This window comes from Schistocerca nitens, chromosome 3 (genome assembly GCF_023898315.1).
Source record: "Schistocerca nitens isolate TAMUIC-IGC-003100 chromosome 3, iqSchNite1.1, whole genome shotgun sequence".
Classification (NCBI taxonomy): Eukaryota; Metazoa; Arthropoda; class Insecta; order Orthoptera; family Acrididae; genus Schistocerca; species Schistocerca nitens.
This window is the reverse complement of record NC_064616.1, coordinates 645,625,009-645,641,489: the sequence shown is the minus strand read 5'-3', so window position 1 is coordinate 645,641,489 and position 16,481 is coordinate 645,625,009. Positions and strand designations below refer to the sequence as shown.

The 16,481-nt window shown below is 48.8% G+C and overlaps 1 protein-coding gene and 1 pseudogene across 1 annotated transcript in view; both read right to left on the bottom strand.

The window, feature by feature from the left end:
- Positions 1–16,481, bottom strand: part of LOC126248600 (complex I assembly factor ACAD9, mitochondrial-like) — a 106,265-nt gene that overhangs the window by 73,708 nt on the left and 16,076 nt on the right. The window lies entirely within an intron of this gene.
- On the bottom strand, positions 5,680–5,797 carry LOC126250307 (5S ribosomal RNA; annotated as a pseudogene).

Here is a 16,481-nt window from a genome sequence, read left to right as displayed (position 1 = left end):
ATCGAAAAAGAAGGCAACAAGGTGTTTCCATCTGGAAAAGGCTGTTTGGGTGGCAGACGCGAGTGACAAGATTATCAGTGGTAGAGTAACCCTGGTGGAAACCGCCCTGGCATGGAGCCAGTAGGCCACGTAACTCCAGGAGACAAACCAACTGCTAACACACCGAACGTTCTAGCAGCTTACAAAGAACATTGGTGAGGCTGATGGGCTGGTAGCTATCCACATCAAGCTGGTTTTTACCGGGTTTGAGCACTGGTATGATGGTGCTCACCCACCATTGCGATCGAAAGATACCATCGCACCAGATCCAGTTGAAGATGATGAGATATCGCTTGAAGTCGGATGAGAGATGTTTAATCATCTCACTGTGGATCCGATCTGGACCAGGAGCTGTTTTGGGGCAATGTGCAAGGGCACTGAGGAGCTCCCACTCTATATATGGGGCGTTATAGGGTGCACTGTGGCATGTAGTGAACGAGAGGACTTTCCCTTCCATCTGCTGTTTGATAGTGCAAAAGGCTGGCGAGTAGCTCTGATGCAGAAGCTCAAGCATAGTGCTCAGCAAAGTGCTCGGCAGTCACGTTTGTGTTGGTAAATAACACGCCATCGATGTTAATGCCAGTGACACCTGTTGGGGTCTGGTACCCAAAAAGACATCTGATGTTGGATAATGTTGCCACGTATGTCGCTGTAGAGCTCGCCTACACTGTTAATTAGCTTCAGCAATTTCCGGTGACCACCAAGATACTGACTTTCGCCGGAGTCACCCTAAGAAACAAAGGATCACATTTTCCACCACAGTAACGATCATTCTAGTGACCCACTCAACCACCACATTGACGGTACCATGTGGGCGAGATTTAACAGTGACAGCAGAGGTGAAAGCTTCCCAGTCTGCCTTGTTTAAAGCCCATCTGGTTAGGTGTCTGTGGGCACGATGCCAGGGGAGTGACAGGAAGATGGGGAAGTGGTCACTACCACACAAGTTATTGGGGGCTCTCCAGTGGACATATGGGAGAAATCCTGGGTTGCAAAGTGATAAATCAATGGCTGAGTAAGTACCATGAGCCATGCTGAAACGTGTGGGGGGGGGGGGGGGGGGCGTATTTAGGAGGCAGAGGTCGAGCTGAGACAGCAAATTTTCGACATCTCTACTTCAGCCAGTAAGCATGGCGTTGCCCCACAAGGCATTGGCATTAAAATCACCCAAAAGTAGGCAAGGTTTAGGGAGTTAATCAATCAGTGCAGCTAATACATTCAGGGGTACTGCACCATCTGGAGGAAGATATACATTGCAAACAGATATTTCCTGCATCGTCCTTACTCTGACAGCCACTGCTTCAAAAGGGGTTTGAAGGGGCACAGTTTCACTACAGACTGAGTTTTGGACATAAACGCAAACTCCACCTGACACTCGATTATAGTTGCTATGGTTCCTGTAATATCCCTTATACACTCCTGGAAATGGAAAAAAGAACACATTGACACCGGTGTGTCAGACCCACCATACTTGCTCCGGACACTGCGAGAGGGCTGTACAAGCAATGATCACACGCACGGCACAGCGGACACACCAGGAACCGCGGTGTTGGCCGTCGAATGGCGCTAGCTGCGCAGCATTTGTGCACCGCCGCCGTCAGTGTCAGCCAGTTTGCCGTGGCATACGGAGCTCCATCGCAGTCTTTAACACTGGTAGCATGCCGCGACAGCGTGGACGTGAACCGTATGTGCAGTTGACGGACTTTGAGCGAGGGCGTATAGTGGGCATGCGGGAGGCTGGGTGGACGTACCGCCGAATTGCTCAACACGTGGGGCGTGAGGTCTCCACAGTACATCGATGTTGTCGCCAGTGGTCGGCGGAAGGTGCACGTGCCCGTCGACCTGGGACCGGACCGCAACGACGCACGGATGCACGCCAAGACCGTAGGATCCTACGCAGTGCCGTAGGGGACCGCACCGCCACTTCCCAGCAAATTAGGGACACTGTTGCTCCTGGGGTATCGGCGAGGACCATTCGCAACCGTCTCCATGAAGCTGGGCTACGGTCCCGCACACCGTTAGGTCGTCTTCCGCTCATGCCCCAACATCGTGCAGCCCGCCTCCAGTGGTGTCGCGACAGGCGTGAATGGAGGGACGAATGGAGACGTGTCGTCTTCAGCGATGAGAGTCGCTTCTGCCTTGGTGCCAATGATGGTCGTATGCGTGTTTGGCGCCGTGCAGGTGAGCGCCACAATCAGGACTGCATACGACCGAGGCACACAGGGCCAACACCCGGCATCATGGTGTGGGGAGCGATCTCCTACACTGGCCGTACACCACTGGTGATCGTCGAGGGGACACTGAATAGTGCACGGTACATCCAAACCGTCATCGAACCCATCGTTCTACCATTCCTAGACCGGCAAGGGAACTTGCTGTTCCAACAGGACAATGCACGTCCGCATGTATCCCGTGCCACCCAACGTGCTCTAGAAGGTGTAAGTCAACTACCCTGGCCAGCAAGATCTCCGGATCTGTCCCCCATTGAGCATGTTTGGGACTGGATGAAGCGTCGTCTCACGCGGTCTGCACGTCCAGCACGAACGCTGGTCCAACTGAGGCGCCAGGTGGAAATGGCATGGCAAGCCGTTCCACAGGACTACATCCAGCATCTCTACGATCGTCTCCATGGGAGAATAGCAGCCTGCATTGCTGCGAAAGGTGGATATACACTGTACTAGTGCCGACATTGTGCATGCTCTGTTGCCTGTGTCTATGTGCCTGTGGTTCTGTCAGTGTGATCATGTGATGTATCTGACCCCAGGAATGTGTCAATAAAGTTTCCCCTTCCTGGGACAATGAATTCACGGTGTTCTTATTTCAATTTCCAGGAGTGTAGCTGCGGAGGGCAGGGGTCCACTTTGCCGGGAACCAGTTTTCCTGGAGGGCAATGCAAAAAGCAGGTGTAAAACTTAATAGTTGCCGTAGCTCAGCCAGTTGGTGGAAAAAACTGCCGCAATTCCACTGGAGGATGACATCATCATGAGACTGGGAAGGCATGAAGCGCGCAGGGAGGCGGTTACACCTCAGGGTCACCTGCTGCCACCAATTGAGTATTTATATCCATTCCCCTGTGGAAGAGGCATCAGTGAGATATAGGTTCTCAGGGGACGCTAAGATATCCACCTCATTCTCAGGTGCAGAACTGGTAGTGTGTAGTGGTGTCTGGGCCACCTGGTGGCCGTTTCTTAGTTTTCTTCTTCGTTTGCTTACCCTGTTGATTCTCTTTAGGGAGTTGCTGGGAGGACTTCTCCGAAGTAGCTTCAGGCATGGAGGAAGACTGTGAAGCTCTTCGTCCAACAGCTTTTGGCTCCTTTAGGCACTGGTGAGTGTCTGCTGTGGCATTAGTGGAGACCTTGGGAGAGAGGGTCTCAAGGGACCCCTTCTGCACGAGACGAGCCGAAGGAGGCTTCTGCGGCCGGGGAGAGGGGACTGATGTCCCCTGGATTTGGGTGGCGGAGGGGGGGGGGGTGGCCTTGCTCCCTAAGTAGATGCTTTTGGAGCAACGGGAGAAGACATGCCCCCAGCCAACTGGAGGGGGGAGGAAGATGGGTGGCCCTGAGGCCCCACTGGTGTAGCCTTAGATGATAAGTGTAACGGCGTCATCACTGGTGATGCCATCATGGTGGCAGCATAAGAAGATAGCATGGGAACAGGGTTTAGTCTTTGATACTCCAGTTTAGCCTTGTGGTAAGACAGCCTGTCCAGGGTCTGATACTCCATAATTTTGTGCTCCTTTTGGACTACTGGGCAGACTGGCGGGCAGGGGGAATGATGCTGTCCACAGTTCACACAGGTGGGAGGAGGCGCACATGGAGTATTCGGATGCAGCGAATGTCCACAATCTCTACATGTGGTGCTGGAAGGGCACTGGGAGGACATGTGCCCAAATTTCCAGCACTTAAACCACCGCATAGGGAGAGGGACGTAGGGCTTGACATCACATCGGTACACCATCAGGTAGTGAATCACTCTCAAAGGCCAAGATGAAGGCACCAGTGGCAACCTTATTGTCTTTGGGTCCCCTGTAAAGGTTCTGGATGAAATGAACACCCCACTGTTCTAAATTGGCATGCAGCTCGTGATCGGACTATAACAGAACGTCGAAATGAATAATAATTCCCTGGACCATATTGAGGCTTTTGTGGGGAATGACCAAAACAGTAATATCACACAGCCTGCTGTGAGTAACGCCCGGGACTGGGTTGGGGATGCCGTCTGAATCAAAACCGACTCATTGTGCCATTTGGACAGAGCTCTCATTTCCCCAAACGTATCCTCCAGGTGCTCAACACAAAACAAAGGCTTCGTTTCCAGAAAGGAGTACACATTAGTTCTGCTGCACACAGAGGAGGGTGGTGGAGGGGGACAGTGGGGGCATGGGGGTGGGGGGTGGGGGTGGGGAGTGGGGTTGAGTTGGGGAGGGGGGGGGGAGGAGGAGACAGCTAGTGTTCAACGTCCCACCATCAGAGATGGAGCACAAGCTCAGATTAGGGACGGGTGGAGAAGGAAAGTGGCCACACCCTTTCAGAGGAACCATCTCAGCAGACCATTTGCCCGAAGCAATTTAGGGAAATCACTGAAAACCTAAATCTGGACGGCCAGAGGCAGGTTTGAAATGACCCCCCCCTCCTCCCCCCGAATGCACTATCAGGGTGGGTCATTTAATTGAATATCATTAACTAAATTATGGCCACAATGTATACACAGAGTTATGCTATGTAACGAATATTAAAACAACACAATGAAAGTCTTTGGAAGCAGCATTTATTATAAAGCATAAACATATTGCAGCAGTGTGAACCAAAAACATGAACTGAACTTTTACCTACTCATTCTGGTAACATTTAAATGAGATAACAGAAGGAACCGTATTTTGAAAATTACAACTAGAACAACAGGCAAGTTTTTTTGGAGTTTTCATTTTTTATCTTCTGCAATGACTGAGCATGGTGGTGCAGTGGTAAGACACAAACTTACATTTGGAAGGATGGCAGTTCAAATTCTCATCCAGTTGCCTAGATTTATATTCTACATCGTTCCCTAAATCACTTAAGGTAAATGCCCAAATGGTTCCTTTGTAAAAGGCATGGCTGCTTTCCTTCCTGCCCTTCCCCTATCTATAAAGACCTTGTCATCAGTGGCACAATAAACTCTAATCAATGAGAAAAGCATCTAATGAAATAAAAAGTAAAAGTCTGTCTACCAATTTGAGAAAAATCATAAGTTTTTTTGTCTTACATAAAGTCAGTAAACTGATCAAAGACATCTATCCAGTCACTTAAGGATGATACGAGCATCAAAAGGAGGATGCCACAGATGAGGCTGAAATGGAATTCCATATATCCAAATTGTTTTGCAGCAGAAAATCATACTACAATTCCTCCTTCCAGTTGTCAGAAGGATTCCAATATGATGGATATTGAAACTAGTGATAAAGCACTCTGTCTTCAGGCCATGAGTGGCCTACCGAGACCATCCGACCGCCATATCATCCTCAGTGGAGGATGCAGATAGGAGGGGCATGGGGTCAGCACTCCGCTCTCCCGGTCGTTATGACGGTATTCTTGACCGAAGCCGCTACTATTCGGTCGAGTAGCTCCTCAATTGGCATCACAAGGCTGAGTGCACCCCAAAAAATGGCAACAGCACATGGCGGCCGGGATGGTCACCCATCCAAGTGCCGACCATGACCGACAGCACTTAACTTCGGTGATCTCACGGGAACCGGTGTATCCACTGTGGCAAGGCCGTTGCCTGAAACTAGTGATAGCAAACTAAAAACTCAACTACATGTCATTAAAGAAAGAAAAGGATCTTACAGTATGTCTGTATGATTCTATACTCACTATGTGAAAGAACTTGTTCCCTTCCAGCAAAAGTTTACCTTAGGATGCTCGAGGAATGAAGCATTATAAGTGAATGGGAAATAGCACAGATCATTCCTCTTACAAAGATGGACCATCAGACAAATGTAAATCACTATAGGCCTATATTGCTCAAGTCGGTCTGTTGTATAAATACAAAAAGTGGATTATGTTTGCGTGTTAAGACCTTTTCCAAAACAGAAAATCCTCTCATAGGAATCAAGATGGATTTAGGAGAATCTTCATTTACTCCACTTGTTCTATTCACCCATGGAATTCGTACGGCAGCAAACAGAGCTGCCTAAGTTGATTCCACATTCCTTGACTACCAAAAGGCATTTGATACAGTTCTACATAGATGCTTAGAGAACAAAATACCAGCCTATGGTGTACCAAACCAGCTGCCATCAACCTGAATGTTGCTTCAGACACTAAAATGCTTGACTAGCCACAATCCTATTGCCTTCCTTAACCTTTGAACTGAGTTACCCACCCAGTTATTGGAGGACCTACAGATTTGCGTGGACTCCAAAATCATGGTGCAACTCAGTATTTTTCATATTAACAAAACTGTCAGATGTGAAAGAAGTGATGACAGATAAAACTCCCAAAATTGAATGGAATCATAGCAGATAGAAATAAGCACATAGTAAACTACTTAAGGGGTACAAATCATGATTGTTTTGTTTTGTGGCACAAAAACAACTAGGGTCGTAAGTGCCCATGTCAGAACTGTAGAACAAGAAGACAAAGAGAGGTGTTAAAAACTACTACACGTTAATCCCAATCGACAGAAGAGAAGACAGCTAAAAACAAGCACATGGAGAAATGTCTATAAAATACGCCATAGAGAAACGGAGGTCCTGAACTACAGATTAAATGTCCTTCGTCATATAGCTACAACGGATAAAAAAGTAAAACGCGGTCGACAGCCCAGATGTCATTTGATAAAATGGCTGATAATTCAGACAGCAAACACAAATGAGAACATAAGTGGTTAAAAAATGGCATTCCATCAAAGGTTGAACACAATGAGCACCAAGTGGTGGGGGAGCACCACTTAAAAAATGGTGATGGCTAAAAAGACAGTGCCTGATACACAACCCAGCTAAAATGATCTCAGCATGGAGAGAGGGCCGAGAGGTCATCCAAGCCACTGGAAGAGGCTTAATAACCTGGAGCTTGTTCCCACGAAGGGAGGACCAGTGGTGATGCTAAAGTGACACTACCCTCTGACAGATGGCAACACAGAGATCATTGGAGAGAATGTATGAACTAGTGAGCCGAGGTACAAGGACTACAGCCTTGGCAGCAGCATCAGTGGCCTCGTTTCCTGCCAGACCGACATGACCAGGAACCCACATGAACATCACAGCAGCTCCATCAAGGGTGAGCTAGAAACAGCTTTCCTGGACCCCTTGCACTAAAGGATGGACAGTGTATAGCATATGGAGGCTTTGAAGGGCACTGAAAGAGTCGGAGCAGATAACACAATTGAAAAGTGTGTATCGCCGGATGTACTGCATTGCCTGATGCAGGGTGCTCTGCTGTAAATACTGAACAGTGTACCAGAAGCAGATATCGAGAAATGTCAGTGCCAATGACGAAGGCACACTCAACACTGCAGTCAGTCCGAGAGCCATCAGTGAACACAAAGGTACTATCACGAAGTTCCACGTGAAGGTTGTGAAACTGAAAGTGATAGAGCGAGGCTGGAGTAGTGTCCTTAGGAAGCGAATGAAGGCCAAGGTGAACACTGGCTGCCACACAAAGCCAAGGTGGTGTAGGGTTCACACCCATTGGGAAGCCAGAGCATGAGCCGAAAGCGAACTCCAGGAGGTAACACACAAGAGGGACACACCCCACACTGGTGATCAAAGGAGCCTGCAGAAGGAGGCATAGGATTTGTGGCCATACATGGCAGACAAACGGCATGCATATCTGCTGAGGAGAAAGTCACAGAGGTAGGACAGCACTAGTTCGGCAGCTTCTGCATACAGACTCTCAACCGGGCTAATGTAAAAGGTGCCAGTAGCCAAATGGATACCACGATGGTGGACAGTATTGAGACAGTGTAAGAGGGACAGATGTGCAGATGCATAAATGAAACACCCATTGTCTAGTTTCAAATGCACAAGAAACCAGTAGGGAGGAGGGTGGTTCGATGTGCTCCCCAGAAAGTGCCACTGAGGACATGTAGGACACTGAGGGACTGGCATACATATACATCTACATACATACTCCGAAATCCACCATACAGTGCGTGGCGGAGGGTACCTCGTACCACAACTAGCATCTTCTCCTCCTGTTCCACTCCCAAACAGAATGAGGGAAAAATGACTGTCAATATGCCTCTGTACGAGCCCTAATCTCTCTTATCTTTGTGGTCTTTCCGTGAAATATAAGTTGGCGGCAGTAAAACTATACTGCAGTCAGCCTCAAATGCTGGTTTCCTCCAGAGACTCCCACCCAAGTTCCTGGAGCATTTCCGTAACACTCGCGTGATGATCAAACCTACCAGTAACAAATCTAGCAGCCTGCCTCTGAATTGCTTCTATGTCCTCCTCAATCTGACCTGATAGGGATCCCAAACGCTTGAACAGTACTCAAGAATAGGTCGTATTAGTGTTTTATAAGCAGTCTCCTTTACAGATGAACCACATCTTCCCAAAATTCTACCAATGAACCAAAGATGACTATCCACCTTCCCAACTGCCGTTACATGCTTGTCCCACTTCATATCGCTCTGCAATGTTACGCCAAAATATTTAATCGACCTGACTGTGTCAAGTGCTACACTACTAATGGAGTAATCAAACATTACGGGATTCTTTTTCCTATTCATCTGCATTAATTTACTTTTATCTATATTTAGAGTTAGCTGCCATTCTTTACACCAATCACAAATCCTGTCCAAGTCATCTTGTATCCTCCTACAGTCACTCAACGACGACACCTTCCCGTACACCACAGCATCATCAGCAAACAGCCGCACGTTGCTATCCTCCCTATCCAAAAGATCATTTATGCAGATAGAAAACAACTGCGGACCTACCACACTTCCCTGGGGCACTCCAGATGATACCCTCACCTCCGATGAACACACACCATCGAGGACAATGTACTGGGTTCTATTACTTAAGAAGTCTTCGAGCCACTCACATATTTGGGAACCAATCCCATATGCTCGTTCCTTAGTTAGGAGTCTGCAGTGGGGCACCGAGTCAAACGCTTTCCGGAAGTCAAGGAATATGGCATCCGTCTGATACCCTTCATCCATGGTTCGCAAGATATCACATGAAAAAAGGGCGAGTTGCATTTCGCAGAAGCGATGCTTTCTAAAGCCATGTTGATGCATGGACAGCAACTTCTCTGTCTCAAGGAAATTCATTGTATTTGAACTGAGAATATGTTCGAGAATCCTGCAACAAACCGATGTAAAGGATATTGGCTGTAATTTTGAGGATCCGTCCTTCTACCCTTCTTATATACAGGCGTCACCTGAGCTTTTTTCCAGTCACTCGGGACTTTACATTGGGCAAGAGATTCGTGATAAATGCAAGTTAAGTAAGGAGCCAATGCAGTAGAGTACTCTCTGTAAAACTGAATTGGAATCCCATCAGGACTTGGTGATTTATTTATTTTCAACCCATTCAGCTGCTTCACAACCCCAGGGATGTCTATCACTATGTCCTCCATATGGGAATCTGTACGAGACTTAAACAGCAGTATGTTTGTACGATCCTCCTGCATGAAAGATTTCTCAAATGCTAAATTTAAAATTTCAGCTTTCCTTTTGCTGTCTTCCATTGCCAGGCCAGACTGATCAGTGAGTGACTGAATGGAAGCCTTCGACCCGCTTACCGAGTTTACGTAAGACCAGAATTTCCTTGGGTTTTCAGCAAGATCTTTTGCTAAGGTATGACGGCGGCAGTGGTTGTATGCTTCACGCATCGCTCTTTTTACAGCAGCACGAATCTCTACTAACTTTTGCTTGTCCTCATTCTCCCGATCTTTCTTGTACCGCGAGTGCAACTGTCTTTGCTTCCTGAGCTTTCTCTGAATTGCGCTGTTAAACCACGGTGGGTCTTTTCCATCTGTAACCCACTTTTTTGGCACATACTTCTCCAATGCGTGATTTACAATGTGTTTAAAATTTGCCCATAATTCTTCCACGTCCATCGTGCCGGAAGTAAATGAAGTCGATTCATTTACTAAGTGGGATGCTAACAACTGCTTATCTGCTCTTTCTAGTAAGAATACTCTCCTAGCCTTCTTGACCGCCTTTTTAACTTTCGTAACCATAATCGTAATGACAACATCATGATCACTAGTCCCTGTCTCAACACTGACACCATCAATGAGGTCTGGTCTGTTTGTGGCTACCAGATCTAAAATATTTCCATTAGGCGTTGGCTGTCGATTTAGCTGCTCAAGACAGTTTTCGTATAATGTGTCCAAAAGTAATTCACACGACGGCTTGTCTGTATCACCTGTAATGAATCCATAGACATCCCAGTCTATACTAGGTAGGTTGTAGTCGCCTCTGACTAATATATCATGATCCAGGTACTTCTGCGATATGGAGTGTAGACTCCCTTTGATGATTCTAGAACTGTCACAGTGGAACCTGGTGGCCGGTAATAACACCCAACAATTAACTTTATTTCTCCCAGCCCTGTTAAACGTGTCCAGATAACTTCACAATCACACTCTACTTCGACCTCAGTAGACACAATATTTTTGTCAACTGCAATGAAGACAACACCTCCTACAGTGTCTAATCTGTCTTTCCGATATACGTTCCAACCCTCACTAAATATTTCAGAACTTCCTATCTCAGGGTTCAGCCAGGTCTCAGTCCTGAGAATAATTTGCATGCCACATGCTTCCTGGAGGGCAGTAAATTCAGGAACTTTCTTCCGAACACTCTGAAAATTTAGTGCTAATATCTTGAAAGCTGAAGTGTCTTCATACTGAGCGCGTCCTGATTTTCCTGCCTGCACGTCGACTGGTGAGTGTTCATCAGGACACCTTGCACTACTGCCTAGCCTAAAAAACCCCCATGTGCACGCCACAATTACTCTACTACCCGAGTAGCCGCTTCCTTAGTGTAGTGCTCCCCTGACCTATCTAGGGGCGTCCTACAATTCCCCACCCAATAGCACAAGTCTAGAAATCTGCAGCCAAGACCGTCACAGAGTCGACGAAGCCACTGGTTGAGACCCTCCACTCGGCTCCAAACCAAAGGACCCCAATCCACTCTGGGAACGATGCTGCAAATAGAGAGCTCTGCTTGCACCCTTCACCAAATCCCCCAGCCGTCCGTACGAACTGAGGATCGCGTCAGAACCCAAGCGACAGGCATCATTGGTACCGATGTGAGCAACTACTTGCAGATGACTGCACCCCGTATGCATGATAGCCGCAGGCAAGGCCGCCTCCACATCTTGGATGAAGCCCCCCGGCAGACAAACCGAGTGCACATTAGAATTCTTTCCAGTCCTGTACGCTATTTCCTTAAGGGACTCCATCACCCGCGTAACGTTGGAGCTCCCAATAACCAGCAAGCCTTTGCCCCCGTGTGCCTGCTCGGGCCCTGTTGAAGGAGCGGCCAACTGCCCACTAACAGGATGAACGGGCGGGGCCAGCCTCCACATTGACCCTCCGCCTGGAGCAACGCCACTCACCCTGAGGTAAGAGCGGCCCCAACACGTCGGGTACACTAGAAGGTGCCTCGGCGGCTGAGTCAGCGGATGCAGCAAGCGATACCTGGGGTGTCTCAAGCGACGCGCCAGACCCTCCGCCGTCGCTGCACCTCGAGGCAGCAGCGGACTGCTGGGTAAGACATACTGAAGGACCAAGAAAGTATCCTATTGAGTATTAGACCCAGGAATTACGTAGTTTCAGTGACTGGAAGAGCAACAGGACCCAGATCTTGGTTGGTTGGTTTGGGGTATAAAGGGACCAAACTACAGGGTCATCAGTCCATCTTTCCTGATGCAAGCAAGACTCAAGGTACAAAAACACCCAAAGTACATTTGAGAAAGTAAAAGGGGAAAAGGAATGGGGAACCACATCTAAAAAGAAAACAAATGGAATGAACACGAAACAGGGAAAACATACACCACAAGGAAAAGTAGAAGATATTAAAACCATAGAGCAGATGGTCTGGGCTGGCTGATCACACTAATAAAAGAGGATAAGTCAGCCACTCTGCAACACGTTAAAATGTCCACTCCAAAAAGACAAGGGGAGATGAATAAATGTAGGGAAAAGACAACCACCAAGAAAAAACAAATGCAAAGAAAGTGTGACAGTTAAAATGGAGGGAGGGTGGCGGCCTCGGAGAGAAGGCTAAATGTCCACCCTTCGATGGTACAATAAAAAACTCCCTCATGAATAAAATGTAAAACTAAATCTGCAGTTGAAGCATTGTCACCCAACACCAAAGGCAGGGTGCTGGGAAGGTTAAAAGTCTGCCACAGAGGGGCTAAAAGTGGGCAGTCCAGTAAGAGATGGACAACCATCATTCGTGAGCCACAGAGACACCAAAGTGGGTCCTCGCGATGGAGGAGGTAACCATGCATCAGCCATGTGTGGCCAATGTGGCACGGACAGAGAACCACAGAGTCCCTGCGAGGGGCATGCACGGAGCTTTTCCACACATTCGTAGTTTCCTTAATGGCATGCAGCTTGTTGTGCGTAGTGAGATTATGCCATTCCATCTCCCAAAGGTGCACAACCTTGCAGCGTAATACTGAATGCATGTTAGTTTCAGAGAAGCCAATCTCCATAAGCAGTTTCCACGTAGCCGGTTTGGCCAGCCTGTCGGCACGTTCGGTGCGTGGGATTCCGACGTGACCTGTGGTCCAGACATACACCACTGAATGACTGGACCATTCCAGAGCATAGATGGACTCCTGGATGGTCGCTACCAAAGGATGGCGAGGCTAGCACTGGTCAATAGCTTGTAGGCTGCTCAAGGACTCAGTACACAGGAGACATGACTCGCCTGGGCATGAGCAGATGAGCTCAAGAGCATGAGATATGGCCACCAGCTCTGTACTGAAAGCACTGCAGCCATCTGGCAAGGAATGCTGTTCTATATGTCCTCCATGAACATAGGCAAAGCCAACATGATCATCAGCAATCGAGCTATCTGTGTAAACTGCTTCATGGCCCCGGTGCATGTCGAGAATAGAGAGGAAGTGACAGCGGAGAGTCGCAGGGTTAACTGAGTCCTTAGGGCCACGTGAAAGGCCCAGGTGAAGCCGCAGCGTAGGTGTACACAATGGAGGTATTCGTGAATGAACCTAAAGTATAGGTGGTAAAGGTAAGGACTCCAGTTCAGAGAAAAGGGGTCGCACACGAACTGCAATTGTAAGCCTTGACCTGGGCCACCGATGAGGGAGATGAACCACCATGGGCTGGAAAATGAGACGGTAATTCGGATGCGCAGGAGAACTACTAACGTTTGCAACGTAACTGGAGAGCAATTGCGCAAGCCTAACCTGTACTCCGGCCTCCACCAGGACGATGGTCACCGGACTCGTCCTGAAAGCTCCTGTCACTAGGCCAACGCAACGCTGAGGGTGCTGCAGAACCATAAACCACACTCCCATAGTCAAGGTGGGCTAGAACAAGGGCTCTGTAGAGCTGCAGCAGCGTAGAGCGATCTGCACCCCAGTTGGTGCTGCTCAGACAGCGGAGGGCATTGAGGTGCTAGCAGCACTTTCACTTAAGCTGACAGAGGTGAGGTAGCCAAGTGAATCGGCGGTCGAAAACCATTCCTAAGAATTGATATGTCTCCACTATGGTGAGTGGATCGACATTAAGGTAAAGTTCTGGTTCCAGATGAACGGTGCGACACTGACAGAAGTACATAACTCATGACTTTGCGGCCAAAAACTGTAAACTGTGGGCTAGAGCCCAAGACTGCGCCTTGTGGACGGTTCCCCGTAGCAATCCTACTACTGGTGGAGCAGTACGAAATGCAGAAGTTGTCTGCATACAGGGAAGGTGAGACGGACTGCCTGCTAGACCATTAATGGCCAATAAAAATAGAGATACACTCAATATGAAGCTCTGTGGGGCCCCATTCTCCTGGATATGAGGGGAACTATGGGAGGCACCAACTTGGACACGGAAAGTACAAAGCAACGGGAAATTGTGGATAAAAATCTGGAGTGGGCCTCGGATACCCCACTCATACAAAGTGGCTAGGATATGATGTCGCCAGGTCGTGTCATACGCTTTTCATAAATCAAAAAGATGGCAACTAGGTGATGCAATCTGGAAAAGGCTGTTCGGATGGCATACTCAAGGGACACAAGATTATCAGTGGTAGAGCGGCCCCGGTGGAAGCCGACCTGACATGGAGCCAGTAGGCCACGTGGCTCCAGGACCCAACCCAACCGTCGACACACCATACGTTCCTTACAAAGAACAGCGAGGCTGATGGGTGGGCCGATAGCTATCCACATCAAACTGGATTTTACCGGCTTTAGGCACCGGAATGATGATGCCCTCCAACCATTACAATGGAAAGACGCCATCGCACCAGATCTGGTCGAAGATGAGGAAATGTCGCTTGTAGTCAGATAAGAGATGTTTAATCATCTGACTGTGGATCCAATCTGGCCCAGGAGCTGTATCAGGGCAATGTGCAAGAGCTCTGAGGAGCTCCCACTCCGCAAATGGGGCATTAATGGTTCACTGTAGCATGCAGCGAACGAGAGGACTTTCCTTTCCATCCGCCATTTGAGGGTGCACAAGGCTGGGGGGTAGTTCTCCAATGCAGAGGCTCAAGCATAGTGCTCAGCAAAGTGCTCAGCAAAGTGCTCAGCAAAGAGCTCAGCAAAGTGATCAGCAAAGTGCTCAGCAAAGTGCTCAGCAAAGTGCTCAGCAAAGTGCTCAGCAAAGTGCTCAGCAAAGTGCTCAGCAAAGTGCTCAGCAAAGTGCTCAGCAATCGTGTTTGCGTCGGTAGATAACACATCACTGATGTTAATGCCAGGGACACCTGTTGGGGTCTGGTACCCAAAAAGACGTCTGATTTTCGTCCACACTTGGGAAGATGACATATGGCACCCAATGGTTGAGACTTATCTCTCCCAATACTCCTGCTTCTGTCTTCTGATAAGCTGGGGAACGTGGGCATGGAGCCAATTAAAGGCTATGAGGTGCTCCAGGGAAGGGTGCCGCCTATGCCGCTGTAGAGCTCGTTGACACACCTTAATTGACTCAGCGACTTCCAGCGACCACCAAGGGACCACCCTACACTGGGAGCACCCTAAAGAGCGAGGGATCGCATTTTCTGCTGCAGTAACGATTGTTGCAGTCACCCGCTCAACCATCACATCGGTGTTCCCGTGTGGGGCAGAGTCAACGGTGACCGCAGAGGTGAAAGTTTCCTGGTCTGCCTTGTTTAAAGCCCCTCTGGACAGGCGTCTGTGGGCCTGATGCCGGGGCAGTGACATAAAGATGGGGAAGTGGTCACTACCACACAGGTCGTCATGTGCTCTCCAGTGGACAGACGGGAGAAGTCCTGGGCTGCAAACAGATAAATCAATGAAACTTCCTGGCAGATTAAAACTGTGTGCCCGACCGAGACTCGAACTCGGGACCTTTGCCTTTCGCGGGCAAGTGCTCTACCAACTGAGCTACCGAAGCACGACTCACGCCCGGTACTCACAGCTTTACTTCTGCCAGTACCTCGTCTCCTACCTTCCAAACTTTACAGAAGCTCTCCTGCGAACCTTGCAGAACTAGCACTCCTGAAAGAAAGGATATTGCGGAGACATGGCTTAGCCACAGCCTGGGGGATGTTTCCAGAATGAGATTTTCACTCTGCAGCGGAGTGTGCGCTGATATGAAACTTCCTGGCAGATTAAAACTGTGTGCCCGACCGAGACTCGAACTCGGGACCTTTGCCTTTCGCGGGCGTGAGTCGTGCTTCGGTAGCTCAGTTGGTAGAGCACTTGCCCGCGAAAGGCAAAGGTCCCGAGTTCGAGTCTCGGTCGGGCACACAGTTTTAATCTGCCAGGAAGTTTCATATCAGCGCACACTCCGCTGCAGAGTGAAAATCTCATTCTGGAAACATCCCCCAGGCTGTGGCTAAGCCATGTCTCCGCAATATCCTTTCTTTCAGGAGTGCTAGTTCTGCAAGGTTCGCAGGAGAGCTTCTGTAAAGTTTGGAAGGTAGGAGACGAGGTACTGGCAGAAGTAAAGCTGTGAGTACCGGGCGTGAGTCGTGCTTCGGTAGCTCAGTTGGTAGAGCACTTGCCCGCAAAAGGCAAAGGTCCCGAGTTCGAGTCTCGGTCAGGCACACAGTTTTAATCTGCCAGGAAGTTTCATATCAGCGCACACTCCGCTGCAGAGTGAAAATCTCATTCTGGAAACATCCCCCAGGCTGTGGCTAAGCCATGTCTCCGCAATATCCTTTCTTTCAGGAGTGCTAGTTCTGCAAGGTTCGCAGGAGAGCTTCTGTAAAGTTTGGAAGGTAGGAGACGAGGTACTGGCAGAAGTAAAGCTGTGAGTACCGGGCGTGAGTCGTGCTTCGGTAGCTCAGTTGGT